Consider the following 21,400-nt stretch of genomic DNA (forward strand, 5'->3'; position numbering starts at 1 on the left):
GACACAAGAGATGATATGATGCCAAGATGATACCAATATGATATGGTATGTGCACAAGTAACATTGCCGTCAATACTCAAATGGCTAGTCTCGATAGGCAAGTGACGCAAAATGGGCTAAGGGGTTAACAATGTAATGGCAAGAATGTACAATGATGGGATACCACGATACCAAGGTGATATAGAGGTTACTGTTCTTGCTTACGGTTAGGTTGTCAAAATGGTGAAGTGCTCGATGTCGCTGATGACCTCGTGGCGAAGATGAGTGGCGGTGGTCTTGGTCTAGATATCAAGATGATGTAGACCCGTCCCTAAGTAGCGGAAACACCTTAGGAAACGGTAAAAACCGCAAACTCAAAATCTCATACGGAAAATGTCAAATGGTGGAAGCGGAGATGGCAATGCGGAAGTGGTAGTGGTGGTTGACGAAGAAGCAACCGTCCCTAAGTAGCCGAAACACCTTAGGAGACTCAAGTCACAACTCAAACAACCACAAAAGCTATATGGAGTTAAAAGGGTTAGGTTGCGGAAGGCTATGGTGGTTTTTCGGATGATATGGTGGAGGGCCTAGGCAAAGATGCCAAAATGTCAAAAAATTTATGGATTCAAATGGTGTTGGAACATATCTAGGTGGATGGGGGATGTCAATAGCTACTCAACGAGCTAAAGAACGCAAAAATCGGACTCTGTATGTGGAAGATATGGCCGAAAGGGTGAAGTGCTCACGGCTGGCCTGGGAGGGCCATGCGCACGGGGTCTAGGGCCCATGGGCATGGGGCCCCGTGTGCATGGTACACATACCAAGGGCACGGGGTCACCTGGGACTATGAGGGCCGTGCGCACGGGGTCTAGGGCCCGTGTGCACGGTACACGTACCAAGGGCACGGGGTCACCTGGGACTATGTGGGGGGCCGTGGACACGGGGTAGGCGGAAATTTCGCGATTTCGTGGCGGAAATTGGAGATTTCTTGGGCAAAATTGGAGAGATTTTGGGGATGGATGGTGGAGAAAAGATGGTGGAAAGCTATATCCACTTGAAACCAAGCAAATTCATGGATCAAATCCAACAAAACCTCATCAAACCAACAAATCACAAAAAAAATTGGGGCTATTTTTGGTGGGGAATTTTCAAAATTGGAAAAAACATCAACAAAACTAGGCGAGAAAACAAAGAGGGGGGCTCCAATTTCGTGATCAACATGGCTCTGATACCAAGATGTTGTAGGGTGGAACCCTAAGTGGGGATCTTTCACGAATTGGAGGGGGAATCCCCAAGAACAAGAAGAACACAAGAGAGAAAACTAGAGGAAACACTCAATTGACTAGATCCAATCACACATATGCTAGATCCAAGAACATACAAGAGGTCACAATGATCCAAGAACAACAAAGGAAAGATACAAGATACTAGTTCATCCCAATCCTATGAGGAGAGAGGTCTTGATGATCCTATGATGGGGGTCCTTCCCACATGTGCGGTCTTGATATCCACAAGTGGATCTTCTCCCTTAGGAGGTCATGATCTCCTAGAGGAGTGGGTACAAGGAGCAAAGCTCACATAATCATCTCATATACTTTGCTATACTTTGCTATCCCTAACAAATGGTCTAGGTACGGAATATATAGGTGGCTGGAGGTGAGGGACGAGGTGGATCAAGAGGAGGCCCAAACATCAATCACAACCATCCTTCCTGTAGGGCCCGTGCGCACGGGGTAAGTTGGGCCCGTGTGCATGGAGTGCTCTAGCGCTAGCTCCCTGTGTAGTTTGTGCGCACGGGGTCGCCTGGGAGGTGCAGAGTTGGTCCTGTTGCAATCCTTCTTCCTCCTTGTGGCCTTGGGGTCCTTCTCCTTGGCCTCCGGTATGCTCCCCAACTCCTTGGTGGCGGTCTTCCTCGTACCTAGTGATGCACAATGATCCAAGGTGAGGTAGCGACCAAGTCCAATAGATATTCATGTAAATCTTGGAGAGGAGCGGGTTCACCTTAAGTCCGGCAGGTCCACTTGGAGCTTGATGTGCTATGAAGGTGTACATGGTGATGTCCGTAGGATGCTCCACATCAGTAAGTAGTTTCAGGATCACTTCTTGATCACTTCTAGCTTTTCGACCATTGCGTTGCTTCTCTTCTCGGTCTTATTTGCGTATGTTAGCCACCATATATGCTTAGTGCTTGCTGCAGCTCCACCTCATTACCCTATACTACCTATAAGCTTAAATAGTTTTGATCTCGTGGGTGTGAGATTGTTGAGTCCTCCAGACTCACAGATACTTCCAAACAGTTGCAGGTGCCGACGATACCAGTGCAGATGACGCAACCCAGCTCAAGTGGGAGCTCGATGAAGATCGTGTTCGTTGTGTTGTTTCATCTCCAGTTTATCAGTAGTAGAGCCCAGTTGGGACGATCGGGGATCTGGCATTTGGGGTTGTCTTTCTTTATTTTGGTTCCGTAGTCGGACCTTGATTGTATTCTGGATGATGTATGATATTTATGTATTGTTTGAAGTGGCGATTGTAAGCCAACTCTTTATCCCTCTCTTATTCAGTACATGGGATGTGTGAAGATTACCCCTCTTGCGACAAGCCTACCATGCGGCTATGCCTCTAAGTCGTGCCCCGACACGTGGGAGATATAGCCGCATTGTGGGTGTTACAAGTTGGTAATCAGAGCCTTCCTCGACTTAGGAGCCCCCTGCTTGATCGAATCACTGACGTTGCTGAGTCTAGAACAAAATGTTTTGAGTCTTAGGATTATATATATCGGAGAGTTCAAGTGGATCTGATAATTCCAACATTCGCGAGATCAATTCTAAGTTTTCTCAACGGTGTTTGTTTCATCCGTTCCAAGTTGCCTTTGTTTTTCCTGCCCTCCCACCCTTGTTTCTTCAAGGACTCAGATGTCTTAATCAAGTATCCACTTTATTCATGTGAAGTCTCTTCTTTCTTTTCAGTCAATGTTCTTACCCGGTGGTTCTCATGAAGATGCTCTACAAGTTCATCATTCTTCGTTCTTTTCTTCTCCGGTGGATTCAATTCAAGCTTTGTCGATCATATCTTTTCCTCGTTTCAAATGTTTTCTCATGCCGGTGCACTTCTTAGTCATCCACTTCTTGATTTTCAATTGTTCCGGAGTGCTGAAGATATCTCAGAAGACTCACGGTTACATTCTCGATCCATTCGTGTTATTTCGAGGTTGTTATCTCATTCAATCCATTTAATTCAACGGTGCGATCTCTCTTCAAAATCATTCCAAAGATATTTCTTTTTAGTGGGCCCTAACCCACAGGTCTTTTCCCAGGATCCTACCTGACTCTTCTATTTTTCCGGAGCTACTCTCAAATTCCTTTCCATGTTGGACGTAAGAATGAATTATCATCAGTCAAATGCCTTCTCCAAGATCTTTCAAATTCTTTTCATCATTGGTTCAACCTTTCTATTTTTTTTCATTTCAGAGTGTCTCAACAATTCATGGTGGTGTTTCTCGTCGTCATTCTCGGATTTGAAGACCGAAGAAGAGTTTAAATTAAATCTTGCTCCATTCTCTTCGAGATTCATGGTTCTAGCTTGATGCCATCCTCTCATAATTGTTTTTGATTGTGAGAATTCTTTTCAGTTTGATTCGCCGAAGGTCATCATTTCGTAAGATTTATTCATTCTCAGCTTTCAGCTCTAGTTCTTGAATTCTTTCGGCGCATCATTCAAGTATTCTCTAATCAGCTCGGGATCTCTTCATTCACTTGTATCTAAATTCTCTCAAGCATCTTCGTTCATTTGCTAATTCTTCCCGGTGAATTGTGCCTTTGCTACTTTCATTTTCAACTCTTATGGTGGTTCGGTCAAGATTTCTCTTCCTTTGTTTTCATATTAATTTATCCGTTGTTTCAATCCTACCAGTGGTTCGTTGAAGTCCTTCTCAAGTTTGCGCTATATCTATCTTAATTCCTTTAAACGATAAAAAGTAGTATGCCAAATCCATTGCTTGTCATCAATTTAATTGGTGAAGGATAAGCATAATGTAATTATTAGTCTTATTTCATTGAGTAAATTCAATTCCTTATTCCGGAGGCTCATCAAAAATCTTGATTTCATTTGTTCATCTTTCTTTCCAGATCCAAGTTTTCCGCTTTAACTTGTCGCAAAGCTCCATCCACTCTTTGCAAGGCTTCTCCCTGAGTTCTTCTCAACTTCTGTTTCTTTTATCATCCTTTTTACTAGAGTTCTTCATCGACGCTCTACATGGTGGCTCATCAAGGATTTCTTTCATTCTTCATTCGTTCTTTAAGATTTCTCTTGAAGTTATGATCTGCCAAGCTATACTCTCAAATAAACATGGTGTTTTACACATGTTTTGTTTTGAGGAGTTCAAGCATTCTTCATCTTGCATTTTGAAGTGTAATTCTTTCATATCTCATCTTTTGAGGTGGTGTTATGTCATTCTTGACAATTTCTCTTCATGCTTCATGATTCACGAGTTGTCCGGAATGACATATTTTAAACCCATCTTTTTCAATTCGGTCATGAGATCCTTATCAACCCATCAATCTCTTCATCGGAGTTATCTTAGGTTATATTTCACCTAAACCTTTCCCTAAGGATTGTTGCTATTTATGATGCTCATAAATGACCCAAGTTCTTCATTTATCCTCCTGGTGAAATAAGTTTCTTGTCTCCTTGTTGATATCAGTCCAATCTATTGTTTCCGTTAGTGGAAAAATTTCACCTCATAATTTTGAGAAGTTTTCCGTAATCCCACTACAAGCTAATTGGTTTCGTTGTTGTTTTTTCCAACAAATCTGTTATAACCTTCTTGGAAGGGTGCTTTCCAAGCTCATTTGTGGCAGAAGTTGGCATTTTCATCTCCATTCTTTTATTACAATGATAGATCTTCTATTCTTTCTCCCAGAGGCTTTGTGATGTTGCTCTCTTCACTCATCATCTCTAATTTTGAGGATCGCATTCTTTTCGTGCTTACCCATTTAACCGAAGTGTTGCGTCCTCTACTCAAGTTCTCTTCATCTTATCAAGTTTTGCCTCCCTTCTCAACCGGGGTGGTGTCTGAAATCTTTCTTACCCCTTGTGCAAATTTTTCAATTGTTCCGGAGGCAGTGTGTTGTTGATTTCATCAAGTATCCTCTCATCTTGTCAAGTTCTTGTTAATTCCTTCCATTTGCAGTCTGAGTGCTGTCCAAATTATATCACTCTTATTCCTTCTCTATATTGTTTCAACCGGAGTGTTGTCGTAATTGATCCTTATCGTTCCTTGTACATCTCGTTTCTACCGGAGTGCTTGCATGTACTTCTTGTCCATTGCAACCCTTTTTCTTATGTATTTCAACCTACAAGGTTCTAGTAATGTTCCTTGTTCTTCTTTTCTAACAGAGTGTTTTCAACTTCGTTCATCTCCGTTGTATTCTTTCTTTCGAGTTTTCAACCTATCAAGGTTCTTTGGTTTCACTCGTTTGGCAAAGAGGCAACTTAGTTTTACCTCTCATCTTCCTGTTCCGTTTCTCTCCGTTGCCTTCCAAGATCTCGGGACGAGATCCTCTTGTAGTGGTGGAGTGTTGTGATGCCCCGAGACCAACGCGCCAGGTGTCTTCCAGTTATTCGTTGTTGTTGCCTTGTCATTTGCTTGCGTGTCGCATCTTGCCATGTCATCATCCGCATTGCATCATCATGGTTTTCAAAACTTGCATTCGTCCGGGTTCCCCAGTTACTTCTGTTGTCTGTTCTGAGCCAAGACACACTTGCACGCGCCCGCAGCATGTCCGAAATATTATATTATAAGTGGCCAGAAAATGTTCTCGGAATGGGTTGAAAGTTGGCATGCAGTGTTGTTATGTTGTTAGTAGGTCTTCTGCTGTAACGCCCCGAGACCGATGTGCCAGGTGTCGTTCTGTTATTCGCTGTTGTTGCATTGTCTTTGCTTGCGTGTCATGCATTGCATATCATGTCATCATGCGCATTTCATTTGCATACATGTTCGTCTCATGCATCCGAGCATTTTCCCCGTTGTCCGTTTTGCAATCCGGCGTTCCGTTCTCCTCCGGTGGTCATTTCTACCTTTCTTTCGTGTGTGGGGATTAAACATTTCCGGATTGGACCGAGTCTTGCCAACCGGCCCTGGTTTACTACCGGTAGACCGCCTGTCAAGTTTCGTACCATTTGGACTTCGTTTGATACTCCAACGGTTAACCGAGGGACCGAGAAGGCCTCGTGTGTGTTGCAGCCCAACACCCTTCCATTTTGACCCAAAACCCACCTAACTCTGATCCATCATCTCGGTCGTTCGATCACGATCGCGTGGCCGAAAACCGCACCTCATTTGGAGCTTCCTAGCTCCCTCTACCTATAAAAGAGCACCCCTCCCCGAAATTTCGGATCATTTCGCAGCCTAAACCCTAGATCCACTCCTCCCCGCGCCACCGGACGCGTCCGCGCTGCACCAGACATGTCCGCCCCCGCGTGCCACCTCACTCCAGCCAATCGGAGCGTGCCACCTCAGCCCCGCCGCCGCTCTCCTCCAACCCGCGGCCGCCACCTGTCCCAGCCGGCTTCCGCGTCGCCCCACTTCGCCGCCGGCCCGCGGAGCCCATCCGGGGCCCGCGCGAGCCCGGATCTCCGCCGCCGCCCGCAGGCACCCCGCGCCTCCTTGCTCCCGTAGCCGGTCGAGGGGAGGAGCCCCTCGATCCGTGCCTCCGCCGCCTAGCGTCTCTCCGCCGGCGACCTCGCCTGCAACCTTCGCCGGAGCGCGCCGCCCTGCGACTTGGAGCCCCGTCCGGCGCCGCTGTCGCCAGATCCGGTCATCACGCACCGGGATCCGCCCCTTCCTGCTCACGGCCGGCCTCCCCTCGCCGGAGCACATCTCCGCCGGAACCGCGCCGCCGTCCACGGCTTCACCGGAGTCATCGCTCCCTGCGCCAGATCGGGAGGAGCCCGATCCATCTGCGTTGACCGCGCCGCGCCTCCACGTGGGCCACGCCCGAGTCTGGCCCAGCTCGCCGGCCTCCTTCCTCTTCATTTCGAGCCGCGCTCCCGGGCCCATCTCCAGCGCCGGCCTCGCTCAGCCTCCTCCCTAGCTCCCTTCGCCAGCCGCGTGGGCCGCAGCGCCAGGCCCAGCCGGGCCACCTCCTCCGCACCGCGCCAGCCCAGCTGGCCTGCCTCTCCCTCCGACCGGGCCAGGTCCATGGGTGAGCCGCCCCAGCACCTGCCCTGTTCCAGTTTCAGCCCGATATGTATTTTTTCTTCGGGTCCTACGAATTTGTTCATTATCCAGTGCATTGGCAGTTTTGCAGTATAGTCCCCCTAGTTCATGCATTTAATATCTCACAAACCGTGCATCGGATTAAAATAAGTTATATATAAAACTTGCTCAGAATTTTGTGTAGATTAATAATATCCAACTTTCATCCATGTTTAAAATGTTAAAAATGCTGTTTGCATTAATTTTCTCCTATGCCATGTTAAAATGATTTAATTCATAACTAAATAACCGTAGCTCCGATTTAAATAAACTTTATATGTAAATGGGGTAGAAAAATGCCTAGTTCAACATGGTGACCTTTATTTGCATGTTAAACAACTCTAAAATTGTGTTTAGGGCAGAACAGTACCAAACCTAATTTATGCTCATGAGGAGTTTCCGGAATTGTTGTTCGTTGTTTCCGGCCTCATTTAAAATTGCCTAGATAGGTAGTTTTGTTGTGCTTCCCCTCTTGCCATGTTAATCAACATTTAATATTGTTGGGGTACATAAACGAGAGAGAACTAAATAATTGATGTGGTGTTTTGTCAATATGCATCCCGATGCATATTGAGCTCCACTTAATTTGTAGGATTGCTTGTGCATTTTGCCATGCCATGCTTCATTAAACCGGACATGCATCATAATTGTTTGTGCATCATGCCATGTTTATGTGATGGTTGTTTACCGTGATTGTTTGCTTCTTTCCGGTGTTGCTTCTTCGGGTTGGTTCCGTTAACGTCGAGTTTGTGAGGACCCGTTCGTCTACGTTCCGTTTGTCTTCTTCATGGACTCGTTCTTCTTCCTTGCGGGATTTCAGGCAAGATGATCATACCCTCGAAATCACTACTATCTTTGCTATGCTAGTTTGCTCGCTCTTGCTTTGCCAATGCTACGATGCCTACCTTTTGCTTGTCAGCCTCCCAATTGCCATGTCAAACCTCTAACCCACCATGTCCTAGCAAACCGTTGATTGGCTATGTTACCGCTTTGCTCAGCCCCTCTTATAGCGTTGCTAGTTGCAGGTGAAGATTGGAGCCGTTCCTTGTTGGAACATTTATTTACTTGTTGGGATATCATTATATTGCTATGTTATCTTAATGCATCTATATACTTGGTAAAGGGTGGAAGGCTCGGCCTCTCGCCTAGTGTTTTGTTCCACTCTCGCCGCCCTAGTTTCCGTCATATCGGTGTTATGTTCCCGGATTGTGCGTTCCTTACGCGGTTGTGTTATAATGGGAACCCCTTGATATTTCGCCTTGATTAAAGCTTTTCCAGCAATGCCCAACCTTGGTTTTACCATTTGCCACCTAGCCTTTACTTTCCCTTGGGTTCTGCAGACTCAAGGGTCATCTTATTTTAACCCCCCTGGGCCAGTGCTCCTCTGAGTGTTGGTCCCACTGAGCGATGTCCGAGGCTACCAGGGGCAACTCTGGGCTGGCTTACCCGACGTCTGGCTCATCTGAGTGTGCCCTGAGAAAGAGATATGTGCAGCTCCTATCGGGATTTGTCGGCACATTCGGGCGCTGTTGCTGGTCTTGTTTTAACCTGTCGAATTGTCTTGTTGTACCGGGTTGCCGAGTCTGATCGGTGTGTCTCGGGTGGAGGTCTATTCCTTCATTGACCGTGAGAGCTTGTCATGGGCTAAGTTGGGACTCCCCTGCAGGGATTGAACTTTCGAAAGCCGTGCCCACGGTTATGGGCAGATGGGAATTTGTTAATATCCGGTTGTAGAAAACCTGAACTTGACCTTATCTAAAATGAATCAACAGCGTGTGTAACCGTGATGGTCTCTTTCCGGCAGAGTCCGGGAAGCGAACACGGTTGTTGGAGTTATGCTTGACGTAGGTAGTCTAGGATCACTTCTTGATCATACTTTTATCGACCGTGCTTTGCCTTCTCTTCTCGCTCTCATTTGTGTATGTTAGCCACCATATATGCTAGTCGCTTGCTGCAGCTCCACCTCATACCTTTTACCTTACCCATAAGCTTAAATAGTCTTGATCGCGAGGGTGTGAGATTGCTGAGTCCCTGTGGCTCACAGATACTTCCAAAACCAGCTTGCAGGTGCCGATGAGATCGTGCAGATGACGCAACCCAGCTCAGGAGGAGCTCGATGAAGATCTTGTCCTTTGTGTTGTTTCGTTCTAGTCGATCAGTAGTGGAGCCCAGTTGGGGTCGATCGGGGACCTTTGTCGCATTTGGGGTTCTTCTTTTATTTTGGTTCCGTAGTCGGACCATGAGTGTATTTGATTGATGTAATGTTTATTCATGTAATTGTGTGAAGTGGCGATTGTAAGCCAACTATGTATCTCTTTTCCTTATGTATTACATGGGTTGTGTGAAGATTACCTCACTTGCGACATATGCCTTCAATGCGATTATGCCTCTAAGTCGTGCCTCGACACATGGGAGATATAGTCGCATCGAGGGTGTTACATCTGCCATGTTTGATCGCATTCAGAGTTTGTTTGATGCCCCAACGGATAACTATAGCGGCAATATAGTCGATCAAATCGTCGCACTTTTTCGGTCTCCGGAAACGGCTGATGGGTCTCTCTCTCTCACTTCTCTTCTCTCAGCCTGAGGCCTTCTGCACAGTCCACTACCTACCACCAAGCCAAACCTAACCTCTCTCGTCAGCCCAAGGCCCTCCTCGCACGCGCGTCCGAAAAGCTATCCCTGACCCGACCAGGACAGTCGTCACCGTTGGGTCCGGATCATCCCCAAACATCCCTAAAACATCTCCGTTTTCTTAATTGGATTTCCTAACCTATTTATCCTCGACCGTTGGATTTCAATCAAATGATCAAAACTCCCCTCTTTCCCTATATATATAGACTCCCTTGTCTAATTTAGGTAAAACCCTAACTTCTAGGGAGTTTGTCCCATCGAGCCGCCGCTAGTCATTTCCCCTCGGGATCCATCCCCACCTACCAGCATCAAACCCCCGATCCAAGAAAATCCTCTTGATCTCTCCCCACCAACCCGAGGCCTCCCCTTGATCCAACCCTCCTCTGCCTTCCTACCCGTTCTGGATCGGAGCCCGAGGAGATGAGCCCCCGTCGCGCCCTCTCCTTCTTCTATTTTTCCTACTCTCTGTATCTCATCCCTCTCTTGTCTCTGTCTCATCTCGCAGGAAGCACCGAGGGGTTGTGCTCGTCACCGCCAACGAGCATCATCACACCCCAGGGACATGGCGCCGCCTGTTCTTCTGCAAGCCAGAGCAAGGACCCGTAGGACCCTCGCCGTTCAGATCCGCAACCCCATGCCTCCTCCTCGCACATGCCCGGGCAAACTCTTCCACACATCTGCCTGTGCACTTATTAGGACCAACCCCGACGATGCTCAACAACGTGTTCGGGGCAGGTCCAAGGGCTTCTGTGGGTGCAACAAACCCTGGTTCCATTGCGCAGACTATGCACAGGCACGGGAGCAAGTTTACATCACCAAGGGCAGGCCAAAGTACAAGAGGTCAAGATTCTCAGAAGGCTAACATGCAGATCAAGAGGACCAAGACCAAGCTAGAGAAGCAAGAAACCACCAGGAGAAAAGCCTCCCTTGCTGGGCAGGTGATACGTCTCCAACATATCTATAATTTTTGATTGTTCCATGCTGTTATATTGTCAATCTTGGATGTTTTATAATCATTTTATAGTCATTTCATATCATCGTTTGGTACTAACCTATTGACATGGTGCCAAGTGCCAGTTGCAATTTTTTGCATGTGTTTTACATCACAGAAAATCAATACCAAACGGAGTCCAAATGCAGCGAAACTTTACGAAGATTTTTTATGGACCAGAAGACACATAATAGGCCAAGGCAGCTCCTGGGGGGTGCTCTGAGGAGAGCACAACCCACCTGGGCGCGCCTGGAGGCCCAGGCGCGCCCTTGTGCCCACCTCGGGTGCCCCTCGAACTGCCTCTTTGCTCTATAAATACCCCAATAATCTAGAAACCCTAGGGGAGTCGATGAAAATCAATTTCAGCTGCCGGAGAGTCCAGAACCACAATATTCAATCAAGACACCATCACAAAGGGGTTCACCACTTCCATTGGTGCCTCTCCGATGATGCGTGAGTAGTTCTTTGTAGACCTTCGGGTCCGTAGTTAGTTGCTACATGGCTTCCTCTCTCTTGTTTGATTCTCAATACAATGGTCTCTTGGAGATACATATGATGTAACTCTCTTTGCGGTTTGTTTGTTGGGATTAGATGAACTTTGAGTTTATGATCAGATGTATCTTTTTATATCCATAGAAGTTATTTGAGTTTCTTTGATTTCTTATATGCATGATTACTTATAGACTTGTATTTCTTATCCGATATTTGGTTTTACTTGGCCAACTTGATCTATTTATCTTGCAGTGGGAAGAGGTGCTTTCTACTGGGTTCGATCTTACGGTGCTTGATCCCAGTGATAGAAGGGGAACCGACACGTATGTATCCTTGCTACTAAGGATAAAATGATGGGGTATGTATCTACATAGATAGGTCTTGTCTACATCATGTCATCATTCTTATTGCATTACTCTGTTTCTCCATGAACTTAATACACTATATGCATGCTGAATAGCGGTCGATGTGTGGAGTAATAGTAGTAGATGCACGTAGGAGTCGGTCTACTAATCTTGGACGTGGTGCCTATGTAATGATCATTTCCTGGATATTGTCATGAGTATTTGAACTTCTATCAATTGCCCAAAAGTAAGTTGTTTACCCACCATTTGCAATTTACATTATTTGCCATTTGCCTCTTGTTTTCCTCTCCCCCACTTCACAATTTTTATTGTTTTATTCGCCGCTCTTTTTCATTCGCCGTTTTCTCGTCGGATCTATCCTTTGCTTGCAATCATGAGTGATTTCGGTATGGCACCAACAGATGATGGCCTAACTCCTAAAGTTGGACGTACGGGCAATCTGGAAGCTCAAACTTTTATCTTGGGGCAAGGGAATGTTATGGGAATGGAACGTATCCAAGAATGTTTCAATTGTGTGGGAAATCTAAGTATTGACGATGCTCCTATACTTAGAACTACTAGATCTTATGCGGATGCTATTTCAGCACTAGTTCTGAAACTTGAGACTAAATTTATCCGTATGCATCCTACTTTGCAAAGATTGTTTTTTCAGCTTCCCACTATAAAGAATCCTAAGTCTAAAAAGTTGGCCACTCTCGTTCTTATGAATGAGTTTCACTATATCATATGGGAAGCTAGGAAAATGTTTGATTTTTATGGCATGAATCGTGAAAAGCCCATAATAGATGAATTTTTTATAATAGTGATTATGTGTTAAGACATTTGCTTGGGGATAATAAAATCTTTGATGAGAATCTTAAAAAGGAAGTCCCCATTCTAGATGTAATTCAACAAGTTTTTAATAATGTTAATCAACATTACTCTTGGATTGTTGCCAGAAATCAACATGGTTATGATAATGGGCAAATTAATAATGCTAAGGTTTCTATGGATAATACGTTTTAGGTTGTTTTTACAAAAACCCCAAATGAAAACACCTCTAAGGGAATTAAGAAGAGGGATGACAAAACGTAGATCTTTGCTTTATGCCTAGCTAAGGGCGTAAAACTATAGCGCTTGCTAGGAGGTAACCCAATGAATAAAATTTATTTTTGCTTTTTGCTTCCTGTTTTTGAGTGTTAGCACAATTATGCTACTGTTATGATTGTGTTTTTATGGTTTAATTAGTGTTTGTGCCAAGTAAAGCCTTTAGGATCTTCTTGGGTGATAGTTGTTTGATCTTGCTGAAAAAATAGAAACTTTTGCACTCGCGGAAACAATTATCATTTTTAACCAGAGAGCGATAAAATACCCATTTCAGTTGCAGTAGATCAATATACAAATTGCTCAGCACATCCTATTTTTTCAGAGTTTTTGGAGTTACAGAAGTACTAGAAATACCCAGATTGCTATAGGCTATTCTGTTTTAACAGATTCTGTTTTCTTTGCGATATGTGCTTATTTTATGGCTCTATGGTTTTCTTTGATGAGTTTTGGCCATAGATAAGTTGGAATACAATAGATATAATGCAAGAACAAAATATGAATTGGTTTACTACAACACTTATAGTAGTGATTTGTTTTCTTATACTAACGGATCTCACGAAAGCTTTTGTTGAGTTTTGTGTCATTGAAGTTTTCAAGTTTTGGGTAAGAAGAGCCTAAGCTTGGGGATGCCCCAGAATCCCAAGGTATTATCCAAAAGAGAGCAAGAAACTAAGCTTGGGGATGCCCCCGAGTGGCATCCCCTCTTTCTTCTAACGACCATTGGTATTTTACTCGAAGCTATATTTTTATTCGTCTCATACTATGTGTTATGCTTGGAGCGTCTTGTATGATATGAGTCTTTTCTTGTTTTATTCTATGTTTTAAGTCTTGATTCCTTGCTGGACACACCTATTTGAGAGAGCCAAAATTATGTCATGACTTGTTAGAATTGCTCTCTATGCTTCACTTAAATTTTTATGAGCTATGGACTTGCTCTAGTGCTTCACTTATATCTTTTTGAGCATTGTCTGCTTTAGTATTTTTGAACAAATGCTCTCTTGCTTCACTTATATTTATTTGAGAGTTAGTAAAATTTTCAAGAAATTCTCTCTTGCTTCACTTAAAATAATTTGAGATAAAGAAAAAATTATGCTCATGATCTTCAGTTATATTTGTTTGAGCTTATCAAAAGCAACATATGAAAATTAGTTCCAAAGTGATAGATATCCAAGAAGGATATAATAAAAACTTTCATGAAAATCATTGGACAAAATAAACTTGATTCTTAGTAATAGTTTTGAGATATGATGATGTGATATGTGAGTTATGTTGATGAGTAATTATGATTTAGTAAGAATATGGTGTTAAGGTTTGTGATTCCCTACGCAAGCACGAAGGTCAATACTTATGCAATGAAATTATATCCTACTTGTGGTGCATTATTCTGTGTTAATTATGCTTAATGCTCGCTTATGAGATTATTCGTTTCTTGGTTGGTCGCTTATCAATCTTTTTCTAGCCTTCATTTTGCACTAAGTATGGTCACTACTTGTGCATCCAAAAACCTTTAAACCAGTTTTGCCACATGAGTCCACTATATCTACCTATATGCGGTATTCTTTTGCCGTCCTAAGAAAATTTGTATGTGCCATCTCTAACTTTCAAGTAAACTTCTCTTTTGTGTGTTTGTTCCGCTCACAGAGCAGTGAGGGGTGGCTAATATTTTCCATGCTAGATGCGTTATTCTCACGATGAGTGTCTATTCACTTGTCATTGCATGAGAGTAAGGCAAAGGAATTAGGGATGCCCAGTCCAGCAATGAAAAATAAATTTTCTTTATGTTATCAAATAATAAAATCCTTGGAAAGTGTTGGTATGGAAGGCACCCGTGGATACGGTTAGCCATGGAAAGTGAAAGTATGGTGGAAAAAGGAATAAGCTTTATTTTCTGTATGGGAACCGCCTATGATACATCTAGCATGGAAAGTGTTGGGAACTCTATGTTGTTTTCGTTGGTGGGAAGGACACACCTCCCAAAATGTTCTTATCTCTAAGTTTTTTGCTTTGAGCTCTGGCACCTCTACAAATCCCTACTTCCCTCTACGAAGGGCCTTTCTTTTACATTATGCAATTTTTATTTTTGAATTTGAGTCTCCATCTTCTCTTATAAAAGCACCAACTAGGAGGCACTATGATTGTACTTGAGCATTGGCTGTAGTTAATATGCGAGTGTGTTTCATGAATGGATCAATGATTGAGCATGATGGGCTAGGGATAACTTATTTTAGCATTGACATTTTGAAAGACATGGTTGCTTGTTGATATGCATGAGTATTTAAGTTATCATATCAAAACTAGACTATTGCTTTGAACAATATAAAAGTCCAAATGTCCATGCTATAAAGAAAAGAATATGATATGACATGTTAGGCAATATTTCACGTTAAAAAATTGTTTTTATCACTTACCTACTCGAGGACGAGTAGAAGTTAAGCTTGGGGATGCTGATACGCCTCCAACACATCTATAATTTTTGATTGTTCCATGCTGCTATATTAACAATCTTGGATGTTTTATAACCATTTTGTAGTCATTTTATATCATTTTTTGGTACTAACCTATTGACACAGTGCCAAGTGCCAGTTGCTATTTTTTGCATGTTTTTACATCGCAGAAAATCAATACCAAACGGTGTCCAAATGCAGCGAAACTTTACGAAGATTTTTTATGGACCAGAAGACACCAAATGGGCCAAGGCATACCTAGGGGTGCTCCAAGAAGAGCACAACCTAGAGGCCCAGGTGCGCCCTGGTGGGTTGTGCCCACCTTGGGTACCCCCCGGACCGTCTCTTTGCTCTATAAATACCCCAATATTCCAAAAACCCTAGGGGAGTCGACGGAAATCAATTCCAGCCGCCGCAGAGTCCGGAACCACCAGATCCAATCTACACACCATCACGGAGGGGTTCACCACTTCCATTGGTGCCTCTCCGATGATGCATGAGTAGTTCTTTATTGACCTTTGAGTCCATAGTTAGTAGCTAGATGGCTTCCTCTCTATTGATTAATTCTTAATACAATGGTCTCTTAGAGATCCATATGATGTAACTCTTTTTGCAGTGTGTTTGTTGGGATCACATGAACTTTGAGTTTATGATCAGATCTATCTTTTTATACCCATGAAAGTTATTTTAGTTTCTTTTATTGCTTATATGCATGATTACTTATAGCCTCCTATTTTCTTCTCCGATATTTGGGTTTTGTTTGGCCAACTTGATCTGTTTATCTTGCAATGGGAAGAGTTGCTTTGTAGTGGGTTCAATCTTACGATGCTTGATCCCAGTGATGGAAGGGGAACCGACACATATGTATTCTTGCTACTAAGGATAAAACGATGGGGTCTATCTCTACATAGATAGATCGTGTCTACATCATGTCATCATTCTTATTGCATTACTACGTTTCTCCATGAACTTAATACACTAGATGCATGCTGGATAGCGGTCGATGTGTGGAGTAATAGTAGTAGATGCAGGCAGGAGTCTGTCTACTAATCTTGGACATGATGCCTATGTAATGATCATTGCCTGGATATCGTCATGAGTATTTGAAGTTCTATCAATTGCCCAACAGTAATTTGTTTACCCACCATTTGCTATTTTTCTCGAGAGAATCCACTAGTGAAACCTACGCCCCCCGGGTCTCTTCCTCATATTATTCGCCTTCGTGATCTATTTTATTTGCCTTTTATTTTCAGATCTACTAAACCAAAAATACAAAAATACCTTGCTACAATTTATTTTATTTGGCGTTCAATCTATCAATTTTTACAACTCTCTCACGTCTGTTTGCCAATTTCTGGCACCGTTACCCGAAAGGGATTGACAACCCCTTTTACACATAGGGTTGCGAGTATTTGTTCTTTGTGTCCAGGTGCTGATTACGTTGTGTTGCTTGGTTCTCTTACTGGTTCGACAATCTTGGTTTCATATCTGAGGGAAACACCTACCGCCGATGTGCTGCATCATCCCTTCCTCTCTGGGGAAATACCGACGTAGGTTCAAGCGACATCAGCAAGCGAGCCCGGCAAGGATGGGGTTACCCCTGGAAGAAGACCCCCAAGACGCCCCGGCAGGGCCTGCCGGGCTCACGGAGACGCAACCACCACGCTAAACCACTTCACCATGACGCACGTCGTCGATCAACACAGTGTCAAGTCGCAAAGTGACTAAGTGGCAGTTATCTGCCACATGGTGGCCTCCTTCTACAGGAAATACCTACAGATGACACCTGTCCTACGACGTGTCAAGCAAGCAATGATGTGACGTCGAGCGATGCATTTAATGAGCTCTATCAGCCTGCAGAGTTAGGTATGATAGCACTGTTTGTTATCTTATCAGTGCATATGTACTTATTTGCCACTATGGTGACCCCTTAACCTATAAAAGGAGGCCCGAGGAAACCTTAGAAAGGGTTGGACACTGGATTAGCAAATCCAACCCCTCATATTTCATACGCACATAGACGTCTAGCCCTGAGGCGACCCTATCGGGCAGACGAGCTCCGTCCACCACCATTTTTCCACCATCAATCCTCCAAAGTAGGAGTAGGGGTTTATGCATCACGGCGGCCCGAACCTGGGTAAAAACTGCCTGTGTGATCCCTGCCGTGCTGCCTCACGCTCCTCTGCTCTTTGTGCAACGTGCCATCGCCCCGTCGAACCAGTAAGGGGCCTTTTGTCTCACAAGTGGCCTTGGTTTCCCGCGATAGTTCTGATTAGCGAAAACCTAAACCCCATGGATCGTACGTCTGCACCGTTGGATGCTCCTTGATCGAACGACGATCCTCATCCCTTTGGACAACACATGCAGTTCCAGTTGTAATTTTACTTTTATGAACAAAATGCACGTTAAACTCAAAAAATGTCTTAAATATAGCTAACAATACCAGAAATCCGCCAGAAAATCAAACCCGTGGTATAATGGTGATTGCATACCGTGGAAATTTTTATGAGGCCAAACGATGAAGTCACCGGCCACTAGAGTTTGAATTGACACGTCTCCTTTTGTAAAACATGATCCTTCATGTGAGATGCTCCAGTTTGGAAGGAGCGATCATCAAAACTTGTGCCAAACTTTACCAAAAAAATCACAGGGTTGTGAGAGCACGCCACGGGCACGCATCGATTTTGACGACGTCTGGACTCCATCTAAATTTCCTGTGATTAAAATACCAACTAGACCTACACAGTGGCCACGCCTCGCGGTCAAAATGTTTGAAACTTCTCCCCGCTTCTCGAACAAACAGATGAAAACTCGCAAAGCGATGCACAAATGATTTGTACACCTTCTTTGCTAGGCTGATCGTAATGGGAGTATCATAGCTAGTGTCATGCATGCCAACTAGGCAATTTGACAAGCTGTCATAGAATTAAATGAAGAAACAGTGGGTTAAGTATCATATCATGATACTGTATCATAATAAATTCTATGCTACTACATGTCATGCGCATGACAATAAATAAAATACTACATGATACTGACTTATGATATTGTGCACGCATTACGGAGGTACACTACTAGGGAAAAGCCTAGAAGTAGCGCGGGTATTTTGCCTAGCAGTAGAGCGGGGTGCCGCGCTACTGATAAGGCGCTACAGCTAACATGTAGCAGTAGCGCGTGTCGTCCCACGCTACTGCTATACATGGCTAGCAGCAGCGGGCTTTGGTGCCACACACTGCTGCTAATAGCTGCAGCACTTTTAACTAGGATGCGCTACTGGTAAGAGAGAGCTACTGCTAACTTTATTCCCCTCTCTACTGCTAGTTTTATTAGTTTCTATTTTTTCTGCATATTTGTTTTGTATTTGAACAGCTTTTTACAATAATCTTTAGCATATCAAACACATACAAATGTAATCATAGCATATACATACAGATAGTCTCATCAAATCATGTCATCATCATAATGATCATCCAACACAAAGTGGTCTCTCGTCATCATCTCAAAAATAGCGATACAAGTCTTGATTATTTGCAACTACATCATCATCCATCTAAAAAATGATATACGCGAGAAGAGCTATCACTATGAGTGAGAGCGGAACTATGCACTAAATGAGTTCGTATCCCTCTCTCGCATTAGCGTGAACCTAAACTAACTACTGGCTGTTGCTCAGAAACAGGAAACTGGTACACCTGGGCCTAACATTCCGGCCACTTATCGTATACTCCTGGCATTGCACTCATTCGTCATCGATGATCTATGCACTTGCAACATCACATGAGTTGATAATATGCAACATACATAGTTGAGCAACAGAAAGAGACACACTTGGCAAAAATAGAAGCAACATATCATAAGCATAAATAACAAAGTTCATCATACCCAAAATGACCTAACCAGAGTGATCTTCGCTAGTTGAGGAGGACGGTTTAATTACATCAAAGATAAAGTTTCGTCGTGCATAACTCAGTTTCGTCATTTAGAAAGTATGGACTAAACGGACACATTGTCATATATCGACAATCACTCCAACATGTCGTTCCATCCATCCAAGTCAGGGAGATAGTCCCCGAGCTTACTGAAAGGCTTCAGGTCGAGACGCTAAGAGGCTACGAGTGTTCGGACATCTTCCTGTGACATTTTCCCTTCCTCGAAGAACAGATCTATTTTGTCGAGGACCTCCTTCACGATGACTTGGACAAGTTCACGCTGGATATGATAGAACTTAGCTCGAAGTCGATGATCCGAGATATCTCCTACGTTCTTTGCCCATTGCATAATATGGGCATCGCCAGATTTAGGTGACATGTGAAGGTTCTACTGATCCCGTCCGTACTCCATCATGTGGTGTATGACATAGAATCCATCACTAAGAGTATCACTCGGTTGCTGGATGCAGTAGAAGTTGGTCTTATGGACGAAGGCGGGCCTGCCACCCCTTTTCTTCTTGTCCTTGATCTCTCCACCCCATACATCGTAGTAAAAGATAGCACTATCGAGAACAGACATGATGTGGGTGTATTCCTTTTTGTTCATGTTCTTCGACGAGTCTAAGTAAAGAGCATGGGAGTATCGGGGGTAAAGGATGATGAGGACGGCGCGCCCGCCGCTGCCCAAAATAAGTACACCTAAAATTAACTAGCCTCCACCGTGCAAATGAATGATTGAAATCGAAGGAAGGATATTTGCGCGGATGACCTACAGGGAATGATAAGGCACGAGAATTGCCTCCTTGTCCTTATTGGCGACCATGAAATCGACGATGTAGTCCATCGCGTATTCACGATGCTCTGCGCAGACTGCCAAGAAGCCCTCGTGCATGAAGTACGGGTCGGGGACATAGATATAAGGTATATGCTCAATCCCGATGATGTATTTCATGTACAAGGTTAAAAGGCGGACAAATGCAAAATCTAGCTTCTTCAAGTGAAACATGTCGAAGATGTAATCGAATCAAAGGAAGAACTTGTCCGCAAGGCATGTGTGGACGTATGACCTTTGCCGCAACACGTTAACCACGTAGAGTGGGTATCCTGGATTTTCTGAGGTGATGAGGCTTTTCTCTCTCCGCAACACATCGTCATGAAGTCTCCCTAGATCGCCGTGTGTGGCCTCTACCGCTGCCTTAGGTAGGATTGGTTCACCGGGGATATGCCATTTTGCCGCATCAGGGATAGGTATACGATCTTGAACCCGAAGTTGCTGAGGCGGCTGGATCATAGAAGCAGCTTTGTTGCCTTTCCTTGGTCTCTTCCTATGCTTCTTTACTACCGGAAGGTCGTCTATAATATGTTCAGCCTCTGGAGGCGGCAATTCAGGCACCGACTCATGACGCTCAAACCCTGAGTACTCATCATAGGCGTCAGTATTGACATACTGTTCAATGTCATCGTCATCCTCATCCTCCTCTATGGCAACGTCATAAGCGACTAATGGAGCCTCTTCCTCACCCCGTCTGCTATCACCTAGCACGCTAATTGGGTAGGTGGGCTGTTGATGTCCATACCTTGTTGAGGCTGCATGCTCGTGGGTGTGCTCCCGGCCGCCTCCAGACAAAGCAAACTCTTTGGCCACAACAGGACCCACCCATTGCAACCACCAAGCCGCCGCGGGGTCTCGTCGTCATCCCCCTAGTACAGGAGGAGCCAAATTCTTGTGGCTTGGTTTGACACTGGCCACGGAAACCCTTAAGACGTCGGGGAGGATCGGCTAGCTGTGGAACAATGGTTCCTTCGGCTTCATTATTGTTGCCTTCCCCACGTCCACCTTCTGGTCGCCGATGGTGTACAATATGGTGCATGGGGTTACGTCGGCCTGCAAAGACATGTCTGCAACGTGAGACATCCGAAAGGAAAACGGAAACGAGATATTATACATTTATTTAAGAGGGTCGGTGTGACAGATACCGTGAGGGCGTCGAGCTCAGACAAAGACGAAGCACCGCCGAGCACTTCCGAGACGGAGGACGGGTTGCTATAGGCAGGTGCGGGGGGCGGTGTAGGAGCAGGTGCAGGTGCGCGGTGCAGGAGCCGATGTAGGAGCTCATGCGGGAGCCGGTGCAGGAGCAGGTGCAGGTGCTGGTGCAACGCTAGTCGAGCTGCTCCCGAAGAAGTTGGAAATGGGATTTTGCCTGCCGGTGCAGGTGCTGGTGCAA

Source organism: Triticum urartu, chromosome 4 (assembly GCF_003073215.2).
Source record: "Triticum urartu cultivar G1812 chromosome 4, Tu2.1, whole genome shotgun sequence".
NCBI classification, from domain to species: Eukaryota; Viridiplantae; Streptophyta; class Magnoliopsida; order Poales; family Poaceae; genus Triticum; species Triticum urartu.